This window comes from Tubulanus polymorphus, chromosome 6 (genome assembly GCF_964204645.1).
Source record: "Tubulanus polymorphus chromosome 6, tnTubPoly1.2, whole genome shotgun sequence".
NCBI classification, from domain to species: Eukaryota; Metazoa; Nemertea; class Palaeonemertea; order Tubulaniformes; family Tubulanidae; genus Tubulanus; species Tubulanus polymorphus.
The window spans coordinates 20,166,983-20,183,839 of record NC_134030.1 but is presented as its reverse complement, the minus strand read 5'-3'; the positions used below and the strand labels follow the sequence as shown (position 1 = coordinate 20,183,839).

Below are 16,857 nucleotides of genomic sequence, written 5' to 3'. Positions count from 1 at the left end.
CTTATCCCATTGATCTACTGAGGTCGCTAAGATTGGTCATTCGTAAATTGTATACACGCATTTCAAAAAGAATTTTTACCAGTCACCGGAGAACGTTACCGTAACCTTAATATCATCCATATCCTGCAACAATATGATGAAAAGTTGAGAAGCAAAATAACTTCTTTGAAAATGAATTTTTCCGCTTAATTCTTAATCAGATATGTCTTGTTGAATTGAGCCAATCAGAATCGAATGCTGGAATCAATGCCAAATGCGGAACCTGCTAACTTCATTATCCGACTAATCCTTAAATGTGACGATCCTCGATCGTTTGGGCGCCATGTTCTCACGAAAAGCTGCTGTCAAAACACATTCTTCATATCAACTAGTACTTCTATGCATTATATATTAATTTTGTATCCTACCACGGATGTATTTTACTCGGAGAAAATTACTGTATATATTGAGGTAATCAAATTGTACTATTTAGACTTTATTTTGACTTTTGACTTTTTGAATTTTGACCTTACAGGGATTGATAATGATAATGAAAGAAAAGTGAATTTCATCTTTAAGTAGCCCTGTTTAGTAGAATATTTCAAGAACCACTTCATTTTTCTCAATGTAATACATTTTGGACTTTTTATTTAAAACATTGCTAGTAGTAAAACATCGATGTTATTCGGGGCATTGTTTCGTCGTTTTTACTCGTGGTTGAATTTATGAATACATGTCTTACGCAATGACAGTGGCGTAAATATCTGTAACAGTTTCTTATAATGCATACATTTTTGTAGATGAATAAATTGAGCTGAATTTTTTGTTTGTTGAAGCTTATCAATTTTAGAAAAAAATGTTTTGTCATACAACGTTTTCACCTACTTCATTTTTCTGCCATCTTTTGCATTCAATGCTTCACCATTTTCAGTCAGCTCTGCAGTCCTTCCAAAAATTTTATGTCTGAAATACTCGTATGATAAAAACTTCGTTTGAAAACGATTTTTACTCGACGTATTCCCTTCAATTTCCAAACCTTTTACAACTCATTCATTCTGTCCACGACAGTATCGCTAAATACTTATCGACAAACACTATTTGCTATAAATACTATTTCTCCAGGCCGACAAAATAAACCTTGTTTCTCATAGAACGTATCCCCAAACATCACAGCACTACACAGTGCTCGCTTCCAGAAAATCTTCCGAAGCGAACGACGATTTTTAAATATGTCCTCCGTTACGCTACCGGGAGCCGCCCATTACAAAACTCAGGTACTCGAATCAACCGGATATTGTACTAACTACATCTCATGTATACCACCAACGTCATCCACGTTCAAACCTAAGCTCCGAAGCTACGGTGCTGACTATGCGAATCATCGCGAATTTGCAGCGCAGTCGAAAATTCGTTTCAGCTATACGTAACCAACTGTCAACCCAAATCCTGGACTGTCATTTATCATGACGACTACCAGCAATAGCCCGTACCTACTAGATCTACCATCTCCAGAATATCAATTCAAGATACTTAAGGTATATGCCTGCAATATCTTTAATAAGAAGACAGCACTCCCCTCCTCCTGAATTTGATACAATACATCGAATATGGATGCAAATGGCCTTTACTGTTAATGTAAACTGTGTACTTCATAAAGGTTATGCAACATTTCCTGATTTCTGCCTGGTCTGATTGTCGAGATTTCGTAGTCGATCAGAATGAATCGTAAATCATTGGCGCTAACCTGGAAAATAGAAAATGGAGAGTTATATAGCAAAATACTGACCGGGTCCGTCCTAGTCTTATTTGTGGATGTCAGGAGTTAGTGTTGGAGTCGACCATTGTCGGATACAAATAGTGCTTAATATATACACTGACGAAGCGGTCCAGGTCTCATTTGCCCAAAATAAGGTTCATTAAGTCAAACTGTAATCAGATATTATATACGATATACAATCGAAATGGCCATACAGCTTTGATCAGAGACCCTCCCCAACCTATCGGTTACGACAACGCCTAGTGATTTGGCGTAAGACGTCACGAAATCTTGCGTAATTCTTTATTGACAACAGTCGTATATTTCAAGACGGGATCACTCTGCACTGTAATATGTGATTTCTAAAAGCGCGTTTGAATTTCAAACCAGTTATCAACGAATGAATTGTTTTGAGAGTAAACCCTTTTAAGAGTAAGTGTTTGCATCCAGGCCGTTTTAATCGTTGGTGTGGAAATGCATTGCATCATTGCAAAATGTGTACAAGAAGTTAGGTCTACAGCTGGTCCTTACCGTCAAATACGTACAGCCTATACTTTTTGACAGCGATGCTGAATTAACACCAAAGCTAGGTAGTTTGTAGTTTTTTAACTGTTGTACCTTTTTGCAATATATCCCTCGGGCAGGGATAATGACTATAGTAACCGGCATCAATCTCAAGGAACAGTTTAATTAGGTCACCGCCGTAAACGAATGGTTGTCTGAGCAAAGTGGAATGAGGCATAATTCTATTGTAGTCGTTTTAAGTATAGTAAGTGCGGAATGGCAAGCGGGTTCGAGCCCTGCTGGCTGCTTACAGAGCGCGGGCATAATTCATAAGCCGCAGCCCAGTCGTCAAGTCGAATGCACCAACCCAATAGGGTTAGGAAAACGGGATTGGAACGGCGTTAAGCAAAAAAAACGAAGGAAGTTAGTTTTAAGACTTGATACATTGTTTTTCTCATTTTTGCTGAGCATAAAAGTTGAGCCGGCCGCCTGTCTACCTTGTACATTACTTTTCAAAAGGTCATGATCAATCTATCTATTGATTCGGCAGCTTTAGATGTGATCAGATTACGAACTGCTTGTGGATTATAAAATAACCCGGCCCAATAGGAGGAAAAGGTATCATTTTATGTAAACCTTCGTTCTTTGATGAATTATGCCTACCGTAAGTGAACGGCGATTGAATCGTTCCGCTGGAAGATTTTCACAAGACACGTCCGACCCAACACAAGTTGTTTGGCAAATACCGTCAAGATCAAGGGCGTCATTTTTCCACTTTAGACTGACCTGGTCACAGGATTCACATTGGGACGGCGATTTAGAGAGGCACGCTACGGTAAATGACTTACATTTTCCATGCAGCGCCTGTAAATGATAAAGAATCAAATTGCTGCGTATTGAAAATGCAGGTCAATCTCGATGTATATTCCCAAACCTTCCCTGGATACAAATTCAAATGTCTTGATTAAAAAGAAAACCGTTCAATGATTGTGACTGGAACAAAACCAAATCATGCAATTTTAATATTTCACCTAAGATGAACAAAATTTGCAAAAGATTAGGTTTATCCGAAATAATTCGGGTATATAATTTTTGAATTTCATCTCAATCAAAATCACATCAAGTTAAAGTTGTTCATGTGTCTCGACGAACCCGTTTGTTTGCTGACTTCAGGTTGGTTATGGTTGCATTTTCCGGCTTGCCTCGGGTTCCCAGGTAAAGCAAGCTGTATATCAGATATCCGAAGATAACGATTGTCCTGGAATTAGAAAATATCGGAAATGATAAAATTTCAACGTAACCTTCGGCTGGTCAACATCGAAGACAGTAGAATCATATCGAAGCACAGCCTGGAAATAGCGAACATCGTTTTCCGCGGACATAGCGAATACCGACGCCCTTACCTTGTCATCGTCAAGCGAGCAGTGATGCCCAAACTAACACACAGCTATCCTTTGAGGGAAAATGGCGCTGGCGATAGGAAATGAAGCTCTATGTTCCTTAGTTCTATGTTTACATCTATAGATTTCTGTATTAACAGCTTGTTATAAGACTGTATATATTTGCTTTTCGGAAAAAAATTGAATGATCCGATAAACACTTTGTTCCGATCTACAAGATGTTCGAACAAGTGCTTGCAGCACTTCAAATAAACGCCTGGTGAATTATACTCGATTAGAGAAATAGTTCTCAATCAAAACACGTTGATTGTTTATCGAGGTGTGGCTGAATTAAGAAGTGAACATGTGCTAGTGACATCCGATTCAATAGTAGCGAAAACTAGGAAATCACGTATTATTCTATAGCGTGGAACTTCGAACGGAAATCGATATTCGAAGGCGAGGGGGAGAGATCGGCGACGAACGTGCAGTGAAAGGAAATATGTATGATTTCAGATGGCTGATAAGCGCTTAGAAGTATCTTCTAATAGGAAACCTATTTTCCAAGTATTTGTGTTTTAGAAACTCGTCAAATATGTTACAGGAAAAATAGTGTTGCCTGTGTGCAGGATGCTCGGGTGTTCCGGAGCGCTACGCAGACCGATTGTTTGCAAAGCCTGCTGAACTTTTGCAACATTTGACGTTTTCGTAGTTTATCGAGACCACGTAATTTCTTTCAACGAACGTTTTGTATTACCCTAAGGGAATATTGTTAGATTTACTGAAATTCGTAATACTAGGTTTACTTCCGTTTTTGGTAGCGCATGCAGGGACCGATTCGCGATCGTGAAATAATTTCCGACTCGTCACCTCAACTTTTTCGATGTTGTCGGTCTTAAAGACGGACGGGTAAGTCTGGTAAAATGAACTGATAAAAATTCAGAGATCGGTTTAATCATTATAAACTGATTTGATTTATTTTGACGATTATCAAAGTACAAATATACATTCATAATATGACATTCATCAGAACCTCGGATATCATTTTATGATCGTCAAGCCGAGGTCCTGGAGCAATTACATCACCAGAACACATGAAAAAAAGAAAAATTGAAAATGATAAGAACAATAATGTTTAGATAGTGAGCACGATAAATTAACTAATAACACGTCAATTAACGTGTTATCTGCACGAAATGAAGCTTGAATTTTCAAATTTTCGTGCATGAATTTAGAAATTATAATTATAATTATAATTATAATTATAATTATAATTATAATTATTATTATTATTATTATTATTATAATTATAATTATTATAATTATAATTATTATTATTATTATTATTATTATTATTATTATTATTATTATTATTATTATTATTATTATTATTATTATTATTATTATTATTATTATTATTATTATTATTATTATTATTATTATTATTATTATTATTATTATTATTATTATTATTATTATTATTATTATTATTATTATTATTATTATTATTATTATTATTATTATTATTATTATTATTATTATTATTATTATTATTATTATTATTATTATTATTATTATTATTATTATTATTATTATTATTATTATGGTATTTTAAGTGCCAGAATCCACTTAAGTGATCAATGACACTTTATTACTGAATAAATCTAATGTGGTGAAAACAAATGTGTTTTGAGGCTTCTCTTGAAGACAGAGACACTCGAAATATTATTTCGCTCCTATATCTACACAACTGTGGCCGACAGTTGCTATAGATGTGTATACTGTACGGTTACCTCGTTCTTGATGGTCGAGTTACATAGTTGCGTAATTGGTAATTCAAGCTTTTTCAAAAAGTATCTTGTCACATCATACTCGCTCTTGATATTGAATTAAATTGCTTCGCATTCCTGACGGTATCGTTATCAATTATATCGAGGAAAACGCCAAATTCATGTTACTGGTCGCGAGGTACGCATGGAAGTAACTGGACATTTTATCCGAATATAGACTGAAATGAATGCAGAAATGATACCAGGAAACGAGTCTCTTGACGCTCGGTTTCTCGACCTCAACGGTTCGGATCCAACACCCAGCGCTGAGGAGGCAGGGTTTAGACCTCATCCGCGGTGTGAATACATCCATCACGCTGATTACAAACCGTTACACGTCAATCTTTTAATACAGGTCACAACTTATGTCGTTTTCGGCATTGCCTTATTCGGTTTTAGTTCAAATTTACTGTCCTTTATCATTCTCAGCAAAGACCGTACTAGCAACAACAGTATATTTTATTTGAGACTTATGGCTATTGCGGACATGTTTATTTGTGTGTCTTTTATTGTTGTCGACTTCCAGTATCGGCTCTACAGTCACACGCTGTTACTGGACATGACCGCTGAAATAAACCACGCCATGAAGCGCATGTTTCCATACACAAGAAACATTCGTAACTTCTTTTCAGGTCTCAGTGATCTGGTAACGTTGTTGATAGCTATTGACCGGTATATCGTTGTCTGTTGGCCTCTGAAGGCTTCGGGAATTATAAGCTTAAAGAAAAGTTATATTTACGCCACAACTATTTTGATGATCTCAATTTGTGATCAGTCTAGGGCATTTTTCTTGTATTATACTCGTCGCTCCACTAACGCGTGCACTGGACACGAGAGATGGACTCAGAAATTTACTCAATTCGGTAAAAACAAGTATTTGAGATTCTACGGCGCGTTTATCAGAGCACCTCTTTTTACTATTATCCCGACAGTTATAGTGGTTCTGATAACTATCCGACTGATTTTCACGTTGAGACGCGCAGGAGCAGCGAGAGAAACTATGTCGACTAGCAATCAAATTTCTAGCAGCAACAACAGCAGCAGCAATGACCGTAGTCTAACTCTGGCGTTAGTTCTCATTTCTATTTTGTATCTAGTGAAAAAAGCTGTTGTCCTCAGAGCCGCGATAATCAATCTTATTTTAACTCTAAATGGTAAAATTGGCAAAGGCTCATCGGCTGCTATTTTGAATACATTTCAAAACATAGTTCGAATGATCGTGGCCTCTAGTAATTTCATCATTTATTGCGCTTCGAGGCGTCGCTTTCGAAATCACCTGAAATCGATGTTTCGATGGAATAGTTCCCGAAAAAGTTAGCTAAATCCTAAATATTGAAAGAAGGCATGGCAGAGGCGCGTCTGTGATCGGATCAGCTATAAACAGGCGCAGATCATTTGCCGTATTATAAATGTTTCGATGCTGCATCTCAAAGTACCAACATTTCGAATATATGAGATGATTAACCAGTGCTAATCGTTAAAAACTAACGATTAAAAATGCTCGGAATATGCATGAAAAATGGACCAGTTTTTTAAAAACATTTCTTGACCAGAAGAGCACCCAATCTTCAAAAAATTCTGGACGTATCGGCCCCACTCCGCGCGGTGGCGCCACCGCGCGGGATTTACGCAAAGCAGCAAACACAAACATGGCCACTCTCAATTTTCAATGATAGAAATCGTGTGTGCATTTCAATTATTTCGGCTGTTAGGGTTTTAAGGCACAATATAAGTTGATGATGTGATATGGCGATGTTAATTAATGATAATTCCGCAGTGAAGCTAGTCACGAACGGTGCCGATTGAGTGTACAGCTGCCAAAAACACTGAAATGTGCGTAGTTGCGTAACTATTTGCAGTGAATTGCAGACGAAACATGAAGCCTTAACGGCCGTTTAAAAAATAAATGATACCAATCGCAATTGTGAAATAAAAATGAGATAGAACCTAAGTTAAAATTCGGGCCATTTCTAAAATGTTATTACTAATTTTTAGTCAGTGCCGAACGTTTAGTTTTCCAACAATAATGAGGGGTGGTAGGTAGTCATGCAATTCAAGTCATGATTTATTACACGTAACTTCCGTGTTGTTGAAAATCTCGCGAGTCCTGGACCAAACCCCAATGAACAATGTGATCTGTGTGCTGGTCACAAATGCACACAGATCACACTACACTACCCATTACACACTCCAGTACCCACAGCTTTCATATATCCATCCAAATATTTAGAGTGTCTTTCTTCCTGGATCCGCCACCGAATAAACTTATTCAGATGGGTTGTAATATGATGGGCCAGGCAGAAACCCATATTGTGTGACAGGCAAGTCTTAGAGAGATGGACCAGCTTCGATGCGATGCAGACAATAACGCATCGGGTTTCTGTATTATACAGTTGAAATTTTTGAATTCATATCGGTCACACGCAGGCTATTCACCTGCTGCGCGTACAAAAATATGGTTAGCCACTCGAGGAGTATGAATAAACAAAACGAATATTATATATAAACAGAAGCTTAAGTAATTATATAAGTAATATTATTTTAATGATTTAAATTCAGATGTTTGTAATTCTGGAAAAGTCATAATCATAAAAAATGAACAAAAAGCGTTCACCAAAAGTATTCTCCAACGAAAGTGTTTTAATCAATGCAATGACTCAGCTCAGAGCTGGTTGGGTTTTAATTGCTTGAACTGTCGTGTAGCCATTCTTAGGTAGATAGTAGATTTCTAAATCACTTTAAATCTATGAACGAGCGTCCTGTGCTTGATGGAAGTGAACCACGGCTTCATAACGTCGAAGACTTTAACGGCAATAACTATGACCAAACCCCTTTAAATCAACCTATTAACGGGGATGAAATATTAAAGAGTATAAATAAATTAAAAAACTTTAAGGCTTGTGGTACGGACAAAATCCCTAACGAGTTCTTAAAATCGGCCGAGGAGAGTTTACTACCAACACTTATGTGTCTTTTTAACAATATCCTTGATACAGGTAATATCCCCGAATCATGGTTAAACGGAATGATTATACCTATTTTCAAACAAAAGGGTAGTGCTGATGACCCAAGTAACTATAGGGGCGTGACTTTGTTGAGCAATGTAGGCAAACTTTTTACTAGTGTCATCAACAACCGGCTAACTAATTACCTAGAGACGAACAATATACTACTGGAAAATCAAGCAGGTTTCAGACAAAAACACGGCATTCTGGACCATATATACTCCCTTAAGTCACTTGTGGATATGTTTTTGAATAGTAATCGCAAGCTTTACTGCATTTTTGTAGATTACAAACGTGCCTTTGATAGCATATGGAGAAAGGCTCTGTGGCATAAGATGATCAATAGTGGTGTTACGGGCAAAGTTCTAAATGTAATATGTAGCATGTACCAGGGCATCAAGTCATGTGTATTTTCTAATGATAGTAAAACAGATGCCTTTGAAAGTTTTATGGGTGTCAGACAGGGAGAAAATTTGTCCCCTGTGCTCTTTTCAATATTTTTAAATGATCTGGAAGGCTATTTAGATGCTCAAAATTGTCCCTCCCTAAATCTGCGCATGCGTAATGATGCATGGGTCAAATTGATGATCCTTATGTACGCAGACGATACAGTACTTATGAGCGAGAGTCCACAGGGTCTTCAGAAATTGATTGACAACCTGCATGTTTATTGCAAAGATTGGAAGTTACAAATAAATTGCGAAAAAACAAAAGTAATGATATTCTCGAAACGAAGACTCCGAAACCCTCCGGAGTTTAATATAAACGGTCGAGTGTTGGAGTTAGTATATAACTATAAGTATTTGGGTATACTATTCTCCCATACCGGGTCTTTTGCTCAGTGCCGAAAAGCGTTAGCAAACCAAGCACAGCGGGCTATGTTCTCTGTTTTAAAAAAGGTTAGCGAATATTCACTCGACGTTGATGTTAGTTTAAAGTTATATGATAGCATGGTATTACCAATCCTATTATTTGGTTGTGAAATTTGGGGTTACGAAAATCTCCGAGTTCTTGAGTGCGTGCAGCTGAAATTTTTTAAATATTTACTCAAGTTAAAGAAATCTACTAATAGCTCATTTGTCTATGGAGAACTGGGTCGTTTTCCTCTCGAAGTTTACGTACAGCTTAGAATTGTAAATTTTTGGGCAAAATTAATAACTGATGATAAATTATCGTCAAAGGTTTACAGTTGTGTTTATAATAGCTATATTGATGGTAAAGCTAACTCTTGGATGGATTCTGTGAAGAACATTTTGCTCCGAAATGGGCTCGGATATATTTGGGAAAATCAAAATATTCCAAACGTGAATTACTTGAGTCTGATTCTTAAACAGAGATTGCAGGATCAGTTTATGCAAGTCTGGCATGCAAAACTTACTGATTCCACTATGGCTGTTACGTATCTAACAATCAAATGCCGTTTCGAAATGGAAAAGTATCTAACTGAATTAACCCCTAGGGACCGGTTAACTTTATGTAGATTTAGATGCTCAGCTCACAGGCTACCGGTGGAAGTTGGGCGGTGGCGTGGAATTGCCCGTGCCAATAGGCTGTGCCAAAAGTGTGATTTAGTGGCGGTGGGGGATGAATATCACTTTTTACTCGTCTGCCCGTACTTCCAGGAATCCAGAGCTAGATATATCCCGGAGCGTTATTGGAGATTCCCCAATAACGTAAAGTTGTATGATTTGTTCAACTCAAATTGCCAAACTCTTAAAAAATTGGCGTTGTATATACGCAAATGTTTAATACATTTCTAATGTTAAATGTTGCAATGTCTATTGTAAATTAATTTTGTGCTCTGTGCAATTGTATAATTGTGGAGTAAATAAACTTAACTAAAAAAAAAGTACGTAATATGAGTGAAGTGAGTCGGGTGTTGAAAAAATAAATTTCTACACTTTTCAAATTTTCCAATATACCCAAGTCCGCTACATATCAGTGTTAGGGCATTTCAATGACTGTATGGCAGGTTTAAAGCATGCCGTAGTGACGTTATTTACGGTGTTTTGTATGTGAATTACTACGTTGTAAGATACTAATCTTACATGACATGATGAAAATGAGATTTATAATGTTTTTCATTATTCATATTGAATTATATGTCGAATTGCGTGATTTCATTCAGTAAAATGCACTACTTGTAGTTTCATATAGTCTTATTCGTTGTATAGTATGATAGTACTATAAGCGTCACGGAGTCGGCGTTCCTCCTGTTCGATTTACTATTGGACCTGGAAATACATTCACCGCTCCGATGACCACGTATACATGGTGTACCAAACCCGAGTGTGTCAGCTGATATCTGGTCAGACGGTGGTTGTTCGGTGATAGGAGCGGTTCGCGTCGCTGTTAATTCAGTAGGATAAAACATAGGCCGTATTCGTGTAAGTTGAAATTATATTTGAGACCAGTTTATATCAATCTACACGTCACCTATTGTTAAATGATATACTAGTTCAATTACTACATTTACAAAAATGCTAAATTTCTTGAATTATAGAGATGCAGGAAATGCTTAATTTGTTTGTTTCGACTTGTTCGGTTGAATAAGTCTTGCCAAAAATATTGTATTGGGAGAATTCCGTTTCTCACATCTCTTTGTTAAGTCGCATACCAGTGGCGGTCTCGAGCATTCAAATACCGGGATTGTTGGATGTTTAGATATTTTCTCCATGTTTTTCTGTACGTTCTTGTCGGTTTATATTTTACAGAAAGCCGGTAATCTATGATCATCCCTGATGAAAATATCAGAAACGATGCGATATTCTACGCCGACTGTTGCTGTTAATATTGTGTCCTTGTCTCTGCGACTCTCTATCTGAGCTTGACGATGCGGGATGATCGGGAAGTTCCCGACGCGAACTTCGGTGAGTTGAACTCATGGATCTGTGAATAGCGTTACAGGCGAGATAGACCAACTTTGCGGTTAATAACCGTCTTGATGAGGTCCTATCTCGGGCTCAGGACTGGTACATCTAACCTGGATTTGAATATTGATTCCCGAATTCAGTATCAAAACTTGTTAAAATACATCAAATTGTCATTTTTTTTTAGATCATCCATTCCCGAACTTGACAACATTATGATCTAATCGCTGCCGATACTGCGAGGCTAAATTAACTCTGTTGACTCGGGACACTTCAAAGAAATACATGATTATCCAAGACCACACGGAAATAGATTGATGGTGAGTTAATTTATTGTTGTCTAATACCGTATTCAACAGACTACAATGTATTGAGTCAGATTAAAAGTTCTAATGGTGGTCGTTGCATTGTCTTCTTTAGATAATTCCTCTTCTATCAGTTTGTGATTACTTAGCCAACCAACGGACTTCAGACTATTCATGTACCTGTTCCTGTACCGAAAAGTTTCCTAGACCGTCGTACCTTCCTCGGGACCTGATTGCTAGCATAACCGAGCTGACGTAACGCCAACCTGGCCCGATAAACAACTCAATAGCTGCACTCATGAATTGGTGAGTAGACATTTTTAACTTGTTGTATAGATTTAGGTTAGCTCAGGTTTAAGCTTTTTCAAACTGATGGACCCTCGTTACAGGAAACTCAAATACAGTAGGTTCTCGTCTTAACTCGAATTGATTTGTGTTTAAGCTAAAAATGAGAATCAAGTTGTTAACGATTTGAGCTGAGAGGAGCGAAGAAGAGTTTTGATAATATTATTGGATAAAGTTAACGTTTTTGATTTGTTTTGATATTTGGATTATGAAATATTACCTGTAAAAACCGACCTGGCCCGAGTTTCACAAAAAACTAACGACTAGAATTTACGGTGTAATTGCTATTGGTTACTTCATGTTTTCGATGAGGACAACAAACTTGTACCGGTTTATGCTCATTAACTATTCGTGAAACCGGGACCTGTGGTCCGCTTGTAACCGGTTCAATAGCCCGAGACCTTAGCGTGCCATAGCTCACGCTCGCGTACATTCATTTCGAAACATATTTGGATTTAGGTCATATATAAAAACAGCGATGATTGAAAATGGTTAATTCGTAGTAGTTAATTTGTATGATTCACAGTTTGATCAAAAAGTATTATATATTCCAACATCTCGCGACATGCACCTTAAAGACATCTGTAACCGGCTGGTTGTTGTTGTATCGGCAGGCTGGCTGGGGAACTAGCATTTACACCAGCGGTACAGGATTCCATCCATCAGGAACAACAAGGCAGTTAAACCTTATGTACAATCTTTATTGCATCCCGGAGTGATAATGATTATCATAACTTTACACAGTCTTTATATACAGAATCATGAGTATATTGTGAGAACTAGGTGTCAGACAAGTTGTAGACATCAGGACTCACAAACTAACACCTAGTGACACGTTTGAGAGACACAAATTAATTAATGATGGGCACTGACTAGAGCTAATTACTTTGAAAACATATTGAGTAGCTTGACATGTTGATTACGATTAAAGCACATATTGATACTATATTCATAAAGTATATTACATTATTAATACTATAATTATTATTATTAAGCATTTCATCTAGTAAAAGATATGAAACATTATGAACCATTTGATATGACATGGTAGATATTATATATGATTATGAAATATGCAACTTATATTAGGGTGACACATCACCATCTGATTGGTCCAGGACGATTAGCCGGGTTTTAAGCAATCTTTTTCTTCATTTTTTCTGGTCACTTTTCCTAAGCATTTGAGTTTGACTATTTCACAAGATGGCCTCTTATTACGATATTTTCGCGATGTAAACAGTAAAGTTTGACATAATAGCCAAATCTTCTTTCTACCGTTTATGGAAAGATAAATTCTTCTTCGTCAAGAAAAGGAAAGTATATATTGGTCTAGTTATAATTTTGATGCAAATGTTTACATGATATCGATGATGTTAAAATGATCAAATTCAAATTTTTAGGGAAATCAATTTTCGAAATGTTCTACCTGCGTTGAGATCGCAAGAAACATACAAACTTGCCACATGAGTCAGAATCAGAACCAGTACAATACATTGAAGTGAAGCTGGCATTGACCTGGTGAAATCAAATATATACTAAATGTTGGTAAATTAAGTTTAATCATCTCTCAGTGGTGAAAAACTTAATGCGAGTGAAACTGTTACGAGCATAATTGTTGTACGTTTTGATTTCGTAGTTTTCTGATCGGACGAAACCATTTTTGAACCTCCGAATAACTGAATTATTATCGCGGTATTTGATGTTACAGGAATTAATTGTTCATTGTGAAATATCCAAAAGTAAAACATCCGAACAGTTGGTTAATATCTATAGGTTCTGTACATTATTCGAGATATATACGACCTTCGGTAAGTGTAGACTAGCAATTCGAATACAGATCTGCCATATACTCCTTTCAGGCCAAAAACGTAATTATTCTATCCTAATCGAAGAATTCGAGAAGGTATAGTTCGAATGTAGTTTATTGAAAAATTTCCATTAACTTCGTTGATTTTTGACGTCGGAAGGCCTTATTTAAAAAAGACATTGGGTTCATTTTCTAGAAAGGTAGGGGTACTGGGCCTGCTGGTGAATGTTTACGGAGGGGAGTGAACTATCTTTATTTCAAATGCCCTCTAGTATTTTTGAATTCTGAGATGCCCCGGAAACCATCGAAAACATTCATTAAAATTTTTGAGGCATCTCAGAAATGTATACACAGACCCCTTGAATGCCCCTGTGGTAGTTGGTCCTGGGTTAGAAAAACTCTGTTCGATATTCATTCAGACAGTCACGAACATTACCAGTGGTGGTGAACTCAGCTCTAGTTAACGTCGCTACAACTTACTGGTAAAATAATTCAACTGCAGATGAAAACTTGTATCTTGTTTAGTTAAAAAATCATGCTTGCAGCGAAATCGACGTGTACATTACTTCAAACGCTGGTAATTACTGGAAAATCGATTCGTTAAAAGTAGCGATTTCACCAGACGAAAATTCGAATCGATTTTCGTATATATTTCAGAAATAATTGCGGTAGCAATGTACAATATCTATTTCAAAATATACGAGCGAATTTTCTGACTGAGCGAACTGTAATTAGTGTTGGGTTGTTACTCGATATGGCGAGAAATCCCAATTAGAGTTATTCAAAGGTTCGGTTCATCATTCCGTTGCGGTTATGTTGTTCGGTATGGATCGACTGAGAGCGCTGTTTATAGCGTCGCTGATCGTCTGGCGAGTTAACATCGCACACGCTGATCTGTCTGACTCTGTGACGGTCAGTTCGTCTTGTAACAACACTTGGTACCCCGTCGATTCTACGTCCGGTTACATCGTTTCACCGAATTACCCGTCGTTGACGCGCGGTGTTGAATGTCGTTGGTTCGTCAACAGCTCTTTACCGGGAACTTTCAACATCAAACTATACTACGACATCGAGCCGTCGATATTCTGTAGTGATAACTACCTTCTCGTCGGTGAGTCCGATAACAGATTCTGCGGTGAAGGAAAACATGAAATCCGCCGGAACGATTCGATCTCGTTGATGTTTAGAAGTAACGTCGATGGTGCGCGGGGTAGTCGGGTTTATATTGTGTATCACATCGAACGATCCTTTTTGAAATCAACTCACAACTGCAAAAAATACGATTTAAAAATCCACACATTACAAACACCTACAGGATACAAGTTTGCTATGTTTCTAAGGCGATGTAAATTGTATTTGGAATGGATCGGGATCCCGGATGGTTTTGCTATGAATATCACGTTTTCGCATATAGAATTCGAATTATATCCCGGCACTGATCCAGCGATAACTGTTCAAATTTACGACGGATGGAACACAAGTGAACCTATAGCTGTTATACCAGAACAAACCGGACATCCACCTTCATCATTTTATACTAAAACTAGCAAAGCTACTATTTGTTTGGTACAAGAGAGACATGCAATTACCTCAGAACTATCAGTTCAGGTGTATAGAATATCTGAATGGAACGTCTCTAATCCATTAATTCAAATCTCTAATGACGAGTCTGGAGTGCTCATTCCTGATGACAACAGTTTACACGTAATAACTCGATCAAAACACTTACACTGCTGGTCTATCACAGTGCAGGTGTTACAGTACGTCGTCTTCAACTGGGCACGTGATCTCAGCACATCCGGCGACGTCATCGGTGTATATAAACTAGAAGGGTTACGCGTTGTAGGAACTGATATTTTACTCGGTTACAACTACCTGGAATCACTGAGTGTTAAATCTGGCGGCTTTCTCGTCATACTGTGCGTTTTAATAAGACCAGGTGTTTTACAATCGAATGTAAAAATTCAATTTGAAGTGAGATCTATCTCTATTGGAGACGTACAAGTCCGCAAACACAAGGTGAGTAAAAAGTAACTTACTTCGGCTATGAAATATCAAATCGGGTTCTTAAAGTGGAAGAGCATAAGTGATTTGCTCGAGTATATTAAAAGTATAAGGGCCATATTTTAACCAAAAAGAATCGTATTGACATAGAATAATTTATCACTAATATCAACTGTTCTAATTAGTCAGGCATAATTTGATTTGTTATTATCAGATAAATTGATATCATAATGTTTAGACTACCCAGCCCATCCACCCCGACGAAAATACGTAGTTATTAACTACATACTTCGATGAGTGTTGATTTTTTATATTTTGTAGACTCGCATCGGTTCCAGCAGGCTGTCAAGTCAAATTCTGCTCCCGCGGATAAAGGCGACAACATTTACGTATCGCATTAATACATTAGAATTTAAACGGAAAGTTGATATCTATGAGGATAGGTTAAAGCTAACAGTTTTATCAGAGACGTGCGAGAGAGCTGGATTTTATATATATGATGGCGGTAATTTTACAGCTAGACGCTATGGTCCGTATTGTCCTGATGGTCGGTGGTACGGTCGCAGCGTCGTCAGTCTGATTACATCAGGAGGACCGGTTACTGTAGTAGCATACGCTTATAACTGGGATGATCGGTTAACGGTAGATTCGGTATCATATCTTACATTCACCCGCACCGACTGTGACGGATATGTTTTACAAGAAGGAGAAAATCAGATCAATATGACGTCAAACTGTCTCGTGGTTACACCCGAAAACCGGCGCCTTCCTTTCGTAAACATTAATATATTTTCGGAACATGAATATAGAACTGGCGTTTGTTTCCGCGGTCTTACTACATGTCCCGTAACTCTAAAAACCCAATTACGGAATAATAGTCTCATTTTAACTGATTTGATATTAAAGGGAAGTAGTTATAGATTCTGGAGTAGTGCACTGATGATAGTCTTACGACGTAAATGTTTGGGATTGAAGGCAGATCGAGATTCGCCGATGATCAGTTCAAATTCATTTATTGTCATCCCGTATGTATTAGAGAAATGTGGAGTCGTACAATCACCGAACTATCTGGGT

At 37.4% G+C, this 16,857-nt stretch overlaps 2 long non-coding RNA genes across 2 annotated transcripts; one reads left to right on the top strand and one right to left on the bottom strand.

Moving 5' to 3' along the window:
- Positions 1–1,711: 1,711 nt before the first annotated feature.
- LOC141906672 (uncharacterized) lies at positions 1,712–3,499 on the bottom strand. The gene is made up of 3 exons (XR_012619390.1): positions 3,392–3,499; positions 2,903–3,103; positions 1,712–1,723 (listed from the first exon to the last, which is right to left on the bottom strand). It is a non-coding gene; the product is annotated as an uncharacterized LOC141906672 (long non-coding RNA).
- A 7,763-nt stretch (positions 3,500–11,262) lies between these two features.
- On the top strand, positions 11,263–11,791 carry LOC141906669 (uncharacterized). Its single transcript, XR_012619387.1, has 3 exons — positions 11,263–11,322; positions 11,510–11,642; positions 11,743–11,791. It is a non-coding gene; the product is annotated as an uncharacterized LOC141906669 (long non-coding RNA).
- The last annotated feature ends 5,066 nt before the right edge of the window (positions 11,792–16,857 follow it).